The sequence below is a fragment of the Paramormyrops kingsleyae genome, chromosome 5 (genome assembly GCF_048594095.1).
Source record: "Paramormyrops kingsleyae isolate MSU_618 chromosome 5, PKINGS_0.4, whole genome shotgun sequence".
Lineage (NCBI taxonomy): Eukaryota > Metazoa > Chordata > Actinopteri > Osteoglossiformes > Mormyridae > Paramormyrops > Paramormyrops kingsleyae.
The window spans coordinates 29,744,115-29,756,387 of record NC_132801.1 but is presented as its reverse complement, the minus strand read 5'-3'; the positions used below and the strand labels follow the sequence as shown (position 1 = coordinate 29,756,387).

Here is a 12,273-nt window from a genome sequence, read left to right as displayed (position 1 = left end):
CAAGAGTTAACTCTAATGGCTTCTCGTGGCAATGCATCCTTCATGATTTAATTGTTAAAAGCCCACACTGCTTTAGAATAAATTGAACATATTTATTTCTAACGCAGCTATAAAATGGTGAAAGCAGAAACGGCATCTCATCCAGGGTGTGCCCCAGTCTTGTGACCTGTGCTGCTTATTATAGGCTCCAGCCCCCCACCCTTGACCCTGACCAGAAAAGGCAGAAAGACAATGGATGGATGGATGGATGCATGATTGGCAGGCAGGCAGACTATTAATCCCTAGGGGTAATTAAGAAAATATATTTTCCCAGGTGTTTAGAAAAACACAAGCAACATCTGTGCATCCATAAGGCTTAGCCATTAACGATCCCCTATATGAGAAACCCAAAGAACCTGTTACAATAAATATGTATGAGAGACATGATTCAATGCACAAAGAGCAGTAGCAGTAACAGTGTTACAGCGGGGAAGCTATAGCCCAGCTTGAGCACAGAACCAGGTGACACAGGGAATGTGTAAACACAGGCCTCAACTTCATTATACGCTTCCCCTTTTCAGGGTGAGAAGAGGAGCAGCAGGAGGTGAACTACACAATAAAAATGGGAAAAACAAACTGAAAAGATGTTGTAGGGAAGGAAAAGAAAACTGCACACTGCATGGAAACTAGGAACTGGCCCTCTCCCCTAGGAAGCAGGCTGACTGGGGGGCCAGAAAAACAGGTGGGAGGGAAATAGCCCAGAGCAGCCCCCGAACTCTCCCAGCCTGCAGTGGCACCGGCCCCTCCCTCACAGACAGATTACGTGGCAATTTTAAAGTAATAAAATCTCTGTTTAAACGTTATTTATAGTAGCAGTCAGGAAAATGCCAAAATACTAATTGCAATACTAAATATAATGCGTAATACATGTCAAATAAAACGCAGGAAATTCTGCACAAGAACTTTTATCTGCTGGAATTGTGGAAAAACGCTGAAATCCTCCAACACATCCATCAAGTTAATATTTATACCACCCCCCACCCCACCAGAATTTTGGCAATACAAGGAGATTTTAATTTTTTCTTTTCTTACCTGAGCTACATGATCCCAAATAAATCATTTATAATAGTACTGCATTTCCCAATATTAGATAACTTGCTGGTTTATAATGATATCAGAAATATTCATACATTTTGATTACAAAAGCATCCGTATATGACTATAACTTTATATGTGTTTTAACTTATAGTTTTTCAAATGCAGGCTGTTTCAGAGCAGATTCTAGGTTGCACAGTTAAGAGACCATTTTGGTCGCCCACTCTTGCCTCTCAGCACTGGAAGACCAAACAATTCACATCTACCTTGTATTCCCCCCAGGCAGGACACAACTTCCCCGCACTAGACCCACACTAAATGTGGGCGGCCCGCTTTGGGATTCTGCAACACAGTTTGCTACCGAGGCCTAGCCGGCGTTAGCTAGTTGCATTACGCTCATTTGCATTACTGCATGCTTGCATATGTATGTGTTCAGCCTGTTTATCAGACTCGTGCCTTAGGGATTAGTTTTGTGTTTGAATTTCCAGAATCAGAACTACCCCTCTGGGATTCTAAAATATGTTATTTTAATTATGGGTGTTACTGGTGCCCCTCCCCCCCTCCCTTTCATTATTTAGTGTTGTCTCATCCCTCCTCACCTCCATCCAGTCTTGAAAAGGAAAAAAAAAACTACCAATAAAAACATTGCTTTTCTGCCAAATCTTGCCATCCCTACCTGAGGCAATATCAAAAAAAAAAAATCCTTATCTCTTTACGTTTAGTCAATAACCAAACTTATGTATATTTTGGTTGAACTGATTCACAATAATTCAGAACATGAAGGATTTTAAAATAAAATATAGTTCCAAAAGACAGCTAAAGTAAGTCAACATGTTTGCTAAGTTCAGAGCAAGGTTGGGGAACCGTGTGACAGTCTCTTCCGATTTCCTACTTCCTGGGGATATACAAAAGGAGGTCATACACTTCCAAATTCAGGTAACCGCATGGTGAAAGGCAGAGAACTCTGAAAATGAAGTTTCTTGACGTTTACAGATCAGGAGATCATCTCTCACGCATACGCACCCAGGCAGAGGGTTCAAGGAGAAACCGGATATTCAGTGAGAACAGCTGGATATGTCTAAACCCACATGGTATTTTAGGTTCTATGAAGGCAGCATTCATTGTTTGGAAGAAGGCCTTTTTTGAAGGCATTCAGCAATAAATAAATAGATAAAAGTGACTTGGATTCACCTAATTACATTGCATGTACAACTGGAACCCTGAGTTACAGGCAATTCTCGCATCAGCATTTTATTTGGTGCCTGAAGGATGAATCGTATGCTAACAAGAACCACACGCCTACTGAGAAATACAACTGTGGGTCGTACCGTTAGCTTGCATCCTGGGGCCCTTGTTAGGATAGATTAAATGATGTACTCCAAAAAGTACCACGATATTTTGGACATAAGCCCCATTCTCGTTGCCAAGAAGCTGATATATGTCTGAAAATGGACCTCCCAGCAAGACAATGATCTCAGAAACGCAACGATATCACCTCGGAAATGGCTGGCTGAGCACAGAAGTCTAAATTACAATATTGGCCTCTGGACCTGAATCCAGGAGACTGTTTGTGATTTGCACTAAATAAGCCATAAATGCATAGAAAAAACCTGGTCAAATTTTCACTGCCCTTTTATGGAAATGCTAAGCTTTTTCAAGGTTGGGAGGAATGATGCACTCCAAAATACTGAGTACAAGGACATACAAACACACAGTTAATTGTCGGTATTTGCAGTAGTTAGTATATAACCCACTAGTGGCTAAGAACAAGAGTAACTAAGACAGGGGTCTGCAACTCTGCTCCTGAAGAGCTACTATCCAGTAGGTTTTCTACTCTACCTTGTGATCAATGAGCCACACCTGTTCCTGGTATTTACCTGAGAGCAGGTGTGCCTCATCAGAAGCCAGGCAGGATAGAAAACCTACTGGACAGCAGCTCTCCAGGAGTGGAGTTGGAGACCCCTGAGTTAATATATAATGAGGCATTTACTGCATTTATCGAAACACACACAACACCACTAATCCACATTCCATTAGATCCCTGCTCATATATATGCAATATACGGTATACATTTATCAAGCAAAACATTAAAACATTTCATGCCAACAGGTTCTCAACAAACCATTGGGACACCTAAACCACAAACAGCAAGAATTTTGTGTGGGCTGCATACTTTGGCTTGATGTCACCAAATCCCAGTGACACGTGCATGTTGGCAGTCTGTTGCAAGACAATTTTCCATATTCCTTTTATGAAGTTATTTTGGTTGTGGAGCATCTGCTTGTATTAACTGGAACAGCTAAATATATAAACAAAGACGAACATGTAGGCTAACAACAACTCACTGTTACCAAGCCTGACACCCTTAATCCACCTGAGTCAATTCCTACCAGAGGCAGTACAGTGAGAGAATCTAAAACCAAGTTAGCTTTCTTTCAAGACAACATATCCCACATTCTCGTTTTACTCAACTTTTTGTATAGCCACAGAGAAAACTAACATGCGCCCTCTGTAGGCAAGGATGAGTAGTGTCTGCTACTCACATAATAGTCTGCACTGATCTGAATAACAAGTTCCAAAGTAGTTTTCCAAAACTTTTTAATACTCACGCTTACATTGCCAGCTGTAAAATATCTTCTTCACTTTCCTTGACTCTCTGCAATGGTTCTTTCAATTCTCTTTTTCTGTCAGCTTCTCCCAATGGCCATTATTTAGCTCTTCCACTGGTCTGCAAAGCATGTTGAAGAATCCCTCTACATTTAATTGACAAGCAGTTTCATTCATGCCATAATCTCGTTGAATCTCTCTAGAATTTCTTTCATTTTATTTGCACCCGAAGGAACAGGTTTAGAGCTTGTGGTCTTTACAATTTTTTAATAGTTCAATAATTTGCAAGCCAATACTTTACCTACAAAGGATCAACAAAGGCAGACTAATGAAACGTGTGATTGTATATTTTTTGAGGCATAAAACCTTTTTCTTAATTATTAGACTATGTAGGTAGCTGTATTTGCTCAACCCATTGGATCCCTGATAACTAAACCAGACTAGCATGCATGCACACTGCTGCCTGTGGGCAGGAAACATCTGATGCCAAGCGGCATGAAGTGCCACAAGGAATTATTGGAACAGGGTGAGATGCATGCAAAGTAGCATGTTATACAAACCATCCAGGTGTGCCCAAAAACAGCTGTATACTGTCACAATGCTTTAGTAGTCTAGGACCGTAAAGTGCACACAGCCTCTGAAGCACCCTTCCACAAAAGACCTGGAAAATTAACAAAGAAAGGGGCAACAGTAATGGAGTTAAAAATGTCCATATCAGCCATGTGTGATTAATTCATCATGTAAGAAAAGGGTGTTACACACTCAATGATTTTGGCAACAAGCAAAACAGGGAATATGGACTATTTCATTTACATTGTGGACCTAATTGAAATCCGCAGAAGCCTTTTTATTTTGAAAATGGAAGCGTGGTGGTAGCATACTATGCATATATTTGGCCATTCTCACAAAAATTTGAATCCTTTTCCAAGAAGAAAATGTTGCAATGTGTGTCCCAATTCAGAGGCTGCATCCTTTGAAGGAGGCATTCGGCGTAGTCTTTGTAAGCCGAGTCTTTCTGAGTCTGGGTATAGGTTGGACCAAGTAGGATCCCTCGGGTGGATTTTTTACAGCCTGGGAAAACAAGGACGCATTTCAAGGCTGCACTTGGAGGAGCCTTCCAAACGGGACCGCCTTGTCATGCCACTCTGACGCTTTCGGGGCTTCAATGTAACCTTACAACAATGCAGCCCCTGAAATGGGACACAGCTACTGTGAAATAGTGTTTGACATTATCTTAACATATTAGGTATATTAAAATTATCATTTAAAATTCTGAATTAATGACCCATTTTTCCCAACTAGCCACTTCTGTTGCAGTTTTAAGATTAAATAAATATTTCAAGTTTACTGTTTGTGACCCACAACAATCTTAATAATGTTATGTATATGCATTACTTCAGTTGGTTTGTATTGTCATTTGTTTACTCCACAACTGTTTCACTCTTTGGACAATGAAGTTGTATAATGTGAGTCTGTCATCCAACTAACAACTCTGTATTCTCATGGCAATGAGTTCATGAGAATGGCTTATATTGTATCCAATAACAAATCCATACACTTTTCCATATACTGGCTTCTTCCTTCTTCATTCAGAACAATTGCCTAACCTAATAAGCCTAACTAATAGACATGCTGTAAATGTTAGTTTTATTAGTAGCGTGGACTGAAAGTTTAGAATGCGTTGCTGATTAAATAATAATGCAATCAACTGCATAGTCCAAACAAGCTTTTAATGCTAAAGCAAAGGTTGCGATGTATTAGTCCAAACCAATTGCTAATGACTGCCACACATCTACGCCATTACGTGAAGAACGATTACCAGTTAGGCAAGTGTCCTGCTCAGGCAGTTCAGTTGGGCATCCCTGGCATCATCTATACAGGAGAAATTGCGTCCCATAATGGCTCAAAACAAAATTGGCACAGAAAAATTAGTGTTTAGCCATCCAGCCGGAAGCATGCGATGCAATGAACGTCCATCATTTGAAGCACATGATGCCGAGGACCGTTCTCCATCCTGCTCTCACAGGAGCGCAAGTACATCCACTGCAACTTGTAGGATTGCGATGGGCACAAATTGTATCATGTTACAAATTACAAAAACTTGCTTATCAAATGTAGCAAAATGCAGTACAAAATACAGGTGCGAATACAAATAATTTGTAATTTGAAAATACAAAATACGTGTAACATAGTAAAGGTGCGCGATGAATACGTGTACCGTTACAGCTAGAGTATGTGCAATATTTACAAAATATACAGCTTGCCCTAACTTTAAATAGAATAATCATTTTGTGGTTTACTTAGTGTTAAGTGTGTATTTAAAAAATGACGTTTGTAACATTCGAGAAGGAGGAACCGCGATACGAGATTGTGAACGTTTGTATTGCGGTTTTGGTCTTATTTCAGAACCATTACACCGTAAATTTATATCCAGTGTTTCCTACAGAATTAGTGTCGATGGCCGACAGGGCGCCCGGTGTGTGCGTGTGCACGCAAGGAGGCTCAGCAACACTTTCTACAATTAATTATCATAATATGTGAATTTTGTCTTACTGCAGGGTGCCGAATGTGCTGACTTAAAGAGTAACTGTTCTTTAGATACACATTAATGGAACCTTGCATATAATATGCAAGATCAAGGTTACAAGTCAGTTCTCCCTTTTACAAGCTCAGTGGCTATAAAAATGCCTACGTTTGATAGAAAAAAAATTTCCTTTGGAATAGTAGCTAGCCTGATTTATCGCTAATGAAGGCTTCCATATGTGACAAACTGCAAGATGCCACTGCCTGTTTGCATTAACTAGAACGCCACTTGCAGGCTAGCAAGTTAATTCACAACTTCTAGAGCACAGCACTGCTGTTTGCTAGTTGCTCTATTTTTCTATCCTAAAATGACATTCTGTGAGTAATATCTGATAGCATATTTCACTACATACTTGCACCAAAACATCTTCTTTCCCTGAATTGCTGGTCAGAGGAAAACAAACTTCACAACGAGCAAGCTGGGCCCAACAGGATGTGTCACATAATTTACTTGTATCTAGCCAAGGACGGTGATAAGCTATATTTTAAAGTCTGTAAACCTGCTGATGAAGGTTCATAAAATGACAGAAAATTAATAAGTAAAATTACATATTTTAGTAAGTATTTTTGATATTTTAAATACATAAAATACGATCTCTCAAAGTATTTTGTTACAAATTACATCTGATTTTTCCATCCAGCAAAATACAAATTACAAAATACTCAAAAGTAACTAAATGCATATTTGAATTAGATTCAATTGAAATACTGTCCATCTCGGATGATGACACACTACTAGCTTTGAACTTGGTTTTTACACATTTTAATTGAAAAAAAATATTTTTTTAATCCGCTAGTTGTTTAGCCTAATTGATTTGCCTACCTATCCTTGTGACAAGGCCCTCATCTAGATGTACTTGAACTGACACTGAATGCACCGCATGTTTCTGGGTGGATTGCAAAACGCTCCACCTCCAAAAATTCCGGTTCATGCCATATTATTGTACTTATACTACATGCACTAGGCCAGGAGTATCCCAAGGAACTACTTGACCAGGACACTCGCCTAAACAGTAATCATTCTACGCTTAATGTGGTAGATGTATGGGGTTTTAGCGGCAGTAACTAGCAATTCATTACGGTACTTAAGTGCATATTTCACATATATGTACTAAAGCTGATTTGGTTGTGTAATTAAAACATTTATAGTGTAGCGCCTGTGAAGTGGCTCCGCATTGTGAAGCCCAGTAACAGCATGGAGCATGCTGGGAGATATGTGTAAATAGCCCCTTGTGTGTGTTCTTGTAAATACTTGATGTGTTCCCAATTGTTGTGTGTCCTTGCCTGTGTCATACTGTATATGAATCCAGTCCACTCCCCGCGAGTCTTTAGCTACTGTATGACTACCCACCGTGTGTGTGCCTTACCTATTTATTTGTGTTTGTCTTTTTAAGCTGTAGAATGAAAGACCAGGCGGGTTCCTGCCGCTGCGACGCCTCGGTTTGCCAAGCGTGTGATACTTCCTACTCTACTACATTTGTAAGTAGCGTTGCGTTACATTTTATAATTACATAGCTGTCTTTTTTTAATTGGATGACAACAGGGAACAGTAGTGTTGGGACAGATAATACCGAGATTTCTGAGCTTTTCTTGTCAAAGTCATGTCTAGCAACTCAAAGCAGGGAGTAGACGTCAGAGGTTCTGAATACTGTCAGCTCTTATAACTTTTATAAAAGCGAGGTGAAACCTTTGGATATTGTGTTATTTTTCTGGTCGGTGGAGATTGATTGCGATACAGTTCGTACCATATACGACACCATTTTATTCATTATGGAACGTGGCTCTGGAAATGGCAAGAGGTGATCCTCAGATATTTTAATAACGCACACATAGTCCTTTGCGACCAAAATGTCATATCCCGATAACGACACATATCATGATACAGCACATTTTTTTTAGTAAATTCAATGAATAAATCGTTTATATAAAATGACCACATGGAAAGATCTATTTCTTATTACATTCTGAAACTGATATCTGAGACCAATAAGGGCAATTTACTGTATACCGTGGATTTGATTACAATCCAACAGTCGAGATTCTCGAGGCAGAATTGCCCAAAGAAGCGGCTGATTTCAGGTGTACTTTCTCATAGCACTATGCAGCCTTTGCTGTGTCTTTTTGTCCCTTCAAGGTCGCGGTGTGAGGTGGCGGGAGAGTTTCAGGGACATGTGCTGGCACTTCTGACCCACATGGCCAGGATCCGTGGCTTTTATATTCCTAACAATAGCGGAATTAGACACTTCGCTGCATTGCCACTATGGGATTCCCAGGGAGGTTATTTTTCCATCGGTCCCTACAATGGAGAAGGTAGGCACTCTGAGACATGGAATTAGGTCATTTTGCCGTTTGTTGTTTGAAGATGAGTAAACCTCTTTTTAAGCTCATGAAAACTCACTCCATAAAAGTAATGAAATATGTTACAAACTGATAAAAAAAACCATATAAGGTCCTTCACAGAAGACGGCAGCTTACACAAAAGGTTCATTCTGATTCATCCAAGGTACGTATATATTAAGAAAGAATGAGGTATATGTGTAGCAGACACATAACACAAGCACTCAAGTGAGTTTAAATTATATATCAAAGATTATTTTCATGGGAAATATCTTCTGATCAGCAGAGAATTGCAGATGAGTGCAGTTTCCAGGAGGTGTGCTTGTCAGATACATGTTCACTCGAGAGTGTCTTTGTGACTGTTTACTTTACACATTAACCTCCAACTTTAGAGCACGTTTGAAAGCCACCAAGAAGTGACAGACGTGGTGACTGGCTGAAACTCTTACCCTTTTGGATGGCGAGTCCCCAGGGCTTCCAGCTACCGTATTCTGGAAGCGGATTTTGAGGCAGGTAATAGCAGACCTGTCAGTTGACTTTAGTTTCTGTTTGTCGGTTCCTTTCTATGACATTTCAGTGCAGTGGATGTCAGTCTGCCGCAGTACTACCTGCCAGGCAGCAGACCCAGCAGAACTTTCTGCCAATGGTCAGGCAGCACTGGAGCAGAAGTCTGTTTTCTTTCTGCTTAGTAAACACAGAAAAGAACGAATAACTATTAAGTATTAAATGATAAAATGACATTTGGCACAGAATTTAGATACAGGGGGAAAAAACTCAAAGCAAAATCTCATTGCAGGAAAAAAAATTGCACGACTCCTTCAGGTTGAGATATTAATCTGCTGTCTTTAAAGCAGAGCTGTGTGTCTCTCCACTACTTTCTCCCTACTATACCTAAAGCTTACGTAGCCAAGCATCAGCACGAATTCCTAGAGCAAAAACAGACCTGTGCTATAATCTGTGCGTGCTGCCCACCTACAAGCTACACTGGGGACTTTGCAATATCCTCCCACCATGATGTTCTTTCCAAAGCTCTGGAAAGACCTCTGTGGAGAGGGAAGGGGGAGGGGGTATGTGGGCTGGGACTCCATGCCCATGATCAGAAGACCATTGGGTCAAATACTGAGGCCAGCAGACAGATTCCACCACTGGGCCCCTGAGCAAGGCCCTTAACCCCCATTTGCACCAGGGGCACCAGAAAAAATGGCTGACCCTGCATTCAGACCCCAAGCATTGCTCTCACTGTGTGTGGGGGGGCAGTGGGCTAAGTGTCTGTGCCTGTGATCAGAAGGTCGCCCGTTTGAGCCTGACCTCTGCAGATCTGCAGGTCCTACAGCAAAGCCCTTAACCCCCCAGCCCCCAGGGTGGTGCTGTGGGTGGCTGCTTGCACTTACCTGCAGAGAGCAAGAGGGGGATGTGTAAAGAGAATTTCCCCATGGGGATCAATAATGAATCATTTATTATTATGTCACAAAGGAGAGCAAGATAGGATATGCAAAAAGAAGCATTGCCTCAATGTGCAAATGCATCATTTCATTTTCATTGTGGTCAAGCATAACCCGGCTTGAAACTGTAACTGATTTTTTTGAGATTTACTGAATAATGGTGCACAGATTGTGCATCAATTATGCATTGCTCACTTTTAAATTTAGTCCTGTGTAATGCTCAGATTCTCAAAGTTTGGTAATGAGTAAGTTTTCATGAATTATCATTAATGGCCTTAAGCAGAGGTGTCAGGAAATAATCCTGCAGTTGTTTTTTCAAGGATTTGTTGTTCTTTTCTTGTCTTGTGTTTCTCGGTGATCCTCTAATCCCTGTTTGTTCCAGCTACGTTTTGAACTAATTAGCCTTAATTGCCATTAGTAGCGATTAGATTGTCACTTAAATCTATAATTGCTTAAATTCAGTCTTTGTATGAGGAAGAACAGCCTGCATCAAATGGAAAATAATTTGTTCCTGCCACTTAAAAATGTACAATAGACAATAATAGCTTTTTAGCTGTGTCCTCTTTAAGCATCCATCCATCTTCCGAACCACATTTCCAGTACAGGGACATGGAGAACCTGGAGTCTGTATACAAGGGCACAAGGCTGGGGTACAACCTGGGCAGAATGGCAGTTCATTGCAGGACACAAATTCACATAGGCACCCTCCCACACACAATAAGCAAATTAGAGACAGCAGTGTGTCCATAAGAGGGTCATTGGTCTTGAGAAGGAAACTTGGGTCCCCAGAAGAAAACAGGTTTTGAAAACCCCAAAACACCTCCAGCTTTAAACAACCATGAAAAAACAAGTACTTCTGATTTGCATAAGTAACCAGATACACATACATACAGGCAAAAGTTTCAATTTTTCAATAGTCAAAAGACGATTTAATATGTTTTGAGTAATGTGATATATTAAAACAGTAGCTCAATTGAAGCAAATTAATAGATTAAGTGCTCGGCTGGAACAAAACCACTTACACATGGAGACAGAGCCACAAAGCTCAATTAGGAGCAAGCTGTTTCCAGCAGTCAAAATGGCCGCATCTGTTCTTGAAAGGATGTCTCAGAGACACCATGTGTCTACACTAGGGAAATAAATGTATCATTAATCACGACCCGATTTCCCTCCTTCGTAACGTTAATAAATCAGCCAATATTTTTTTTGGTGGCAGGAAAAAAGATGAGCTGATGAACAAAGCCTCTCTCTGATTTACAACCCGATGAATAATATATTCCAGAGAGTTGCCACAGTAAGTTGGACACATAAACTGCTGAATGTGGCACACTGGAGAAATGCCTTCTAATTTTTTTTCTGCAATACTCTAATGTAATATCCCAGGCAGGAAGCAACATGAAAGATTCATGTCAAGTCTCAAACTGTGTTTGTTGTTACATTCCAAAGTCAAACAATACTGTTGACTCAAACTTACTTTGCTCTCAAGAGAATCGTTTCCTCATGCTTCAGGTTGACTATTGATTTTTTTTTTTCTGGTGGGTTTGATATTATGGGCATGAATATATCAGCCAGCAGGTTTTCTTTTTGACTCTAGGAGTCACACTTCGCTCTCTATACACAAGTCATTTATTTCTAAATTAACAAAGCGATGAATGGTTTAATTTGTAAAATGGGCACATGTGAATGTCATCGTGATTTGAAATAAATAAAATTGGAGAATTGCAAAAAGGAGAGTTAGGACCATGAAGTGCTGACGGTGAGATTGTCTTTCACTAATCATTATTCTTATTTTCCCGGCACCTCTTTATGTGAGTCATTGTGTGCAGCTATTGTGAAATACCACTTTAATTTGTCTTTCAAACGCCCTCGCTCCTCGCTCAGCCTGGCGCTGCCCTGCATGGCCTGAAGGTGCCGTATGTTTTCCTGCGAGACTCGACGTCGCTCTCTGAATGCTGATGCTTCACACAGTCACCAAGGGGGGAATCTGGAGACTCTTTTGTAATGCATTTTAAATCATAAGGAGAAAACATGATTTTTCTAAACCAAACAGCTGTTTGATTTTATTTTTAAAAATGATGAACGGACATGTGCCTTTTCTGTATGTGAATGTTGGATTTCATACTGATATGGGGGGGGGGGGGGGTCACTGTGTAGCCCTCTGTCTTCACACCTCCAAGGGTGGGGGTCCAAAGCCTGCCCCCAGCTCTCTGTGTGCCTCTGGTTTTTGCC

General features: G+C 40.5%; 1 long non-coding RNA gene across 1 annotated transcript; it reads left to right on the top strand.

Moving 5' to 3' along the window:
- Positions 1-7,658: 7,658 nt before the first annotated feature.
- Positions 7,659-12,028, top strand: LOC111845468 (uncharacterized). The gene is made up of 4 exons (XR_002838620.2): positions 7,659-7,744; positions 8,400-8,575; positions 8,995-9,115; positions 11,926-12,028. It is a non-coding gene; the product is annotated as an uncharacterized lncRNA (long non-coding RNA).
- Positions 12,029-12,273: the final 245 nt, after the last annotated feature.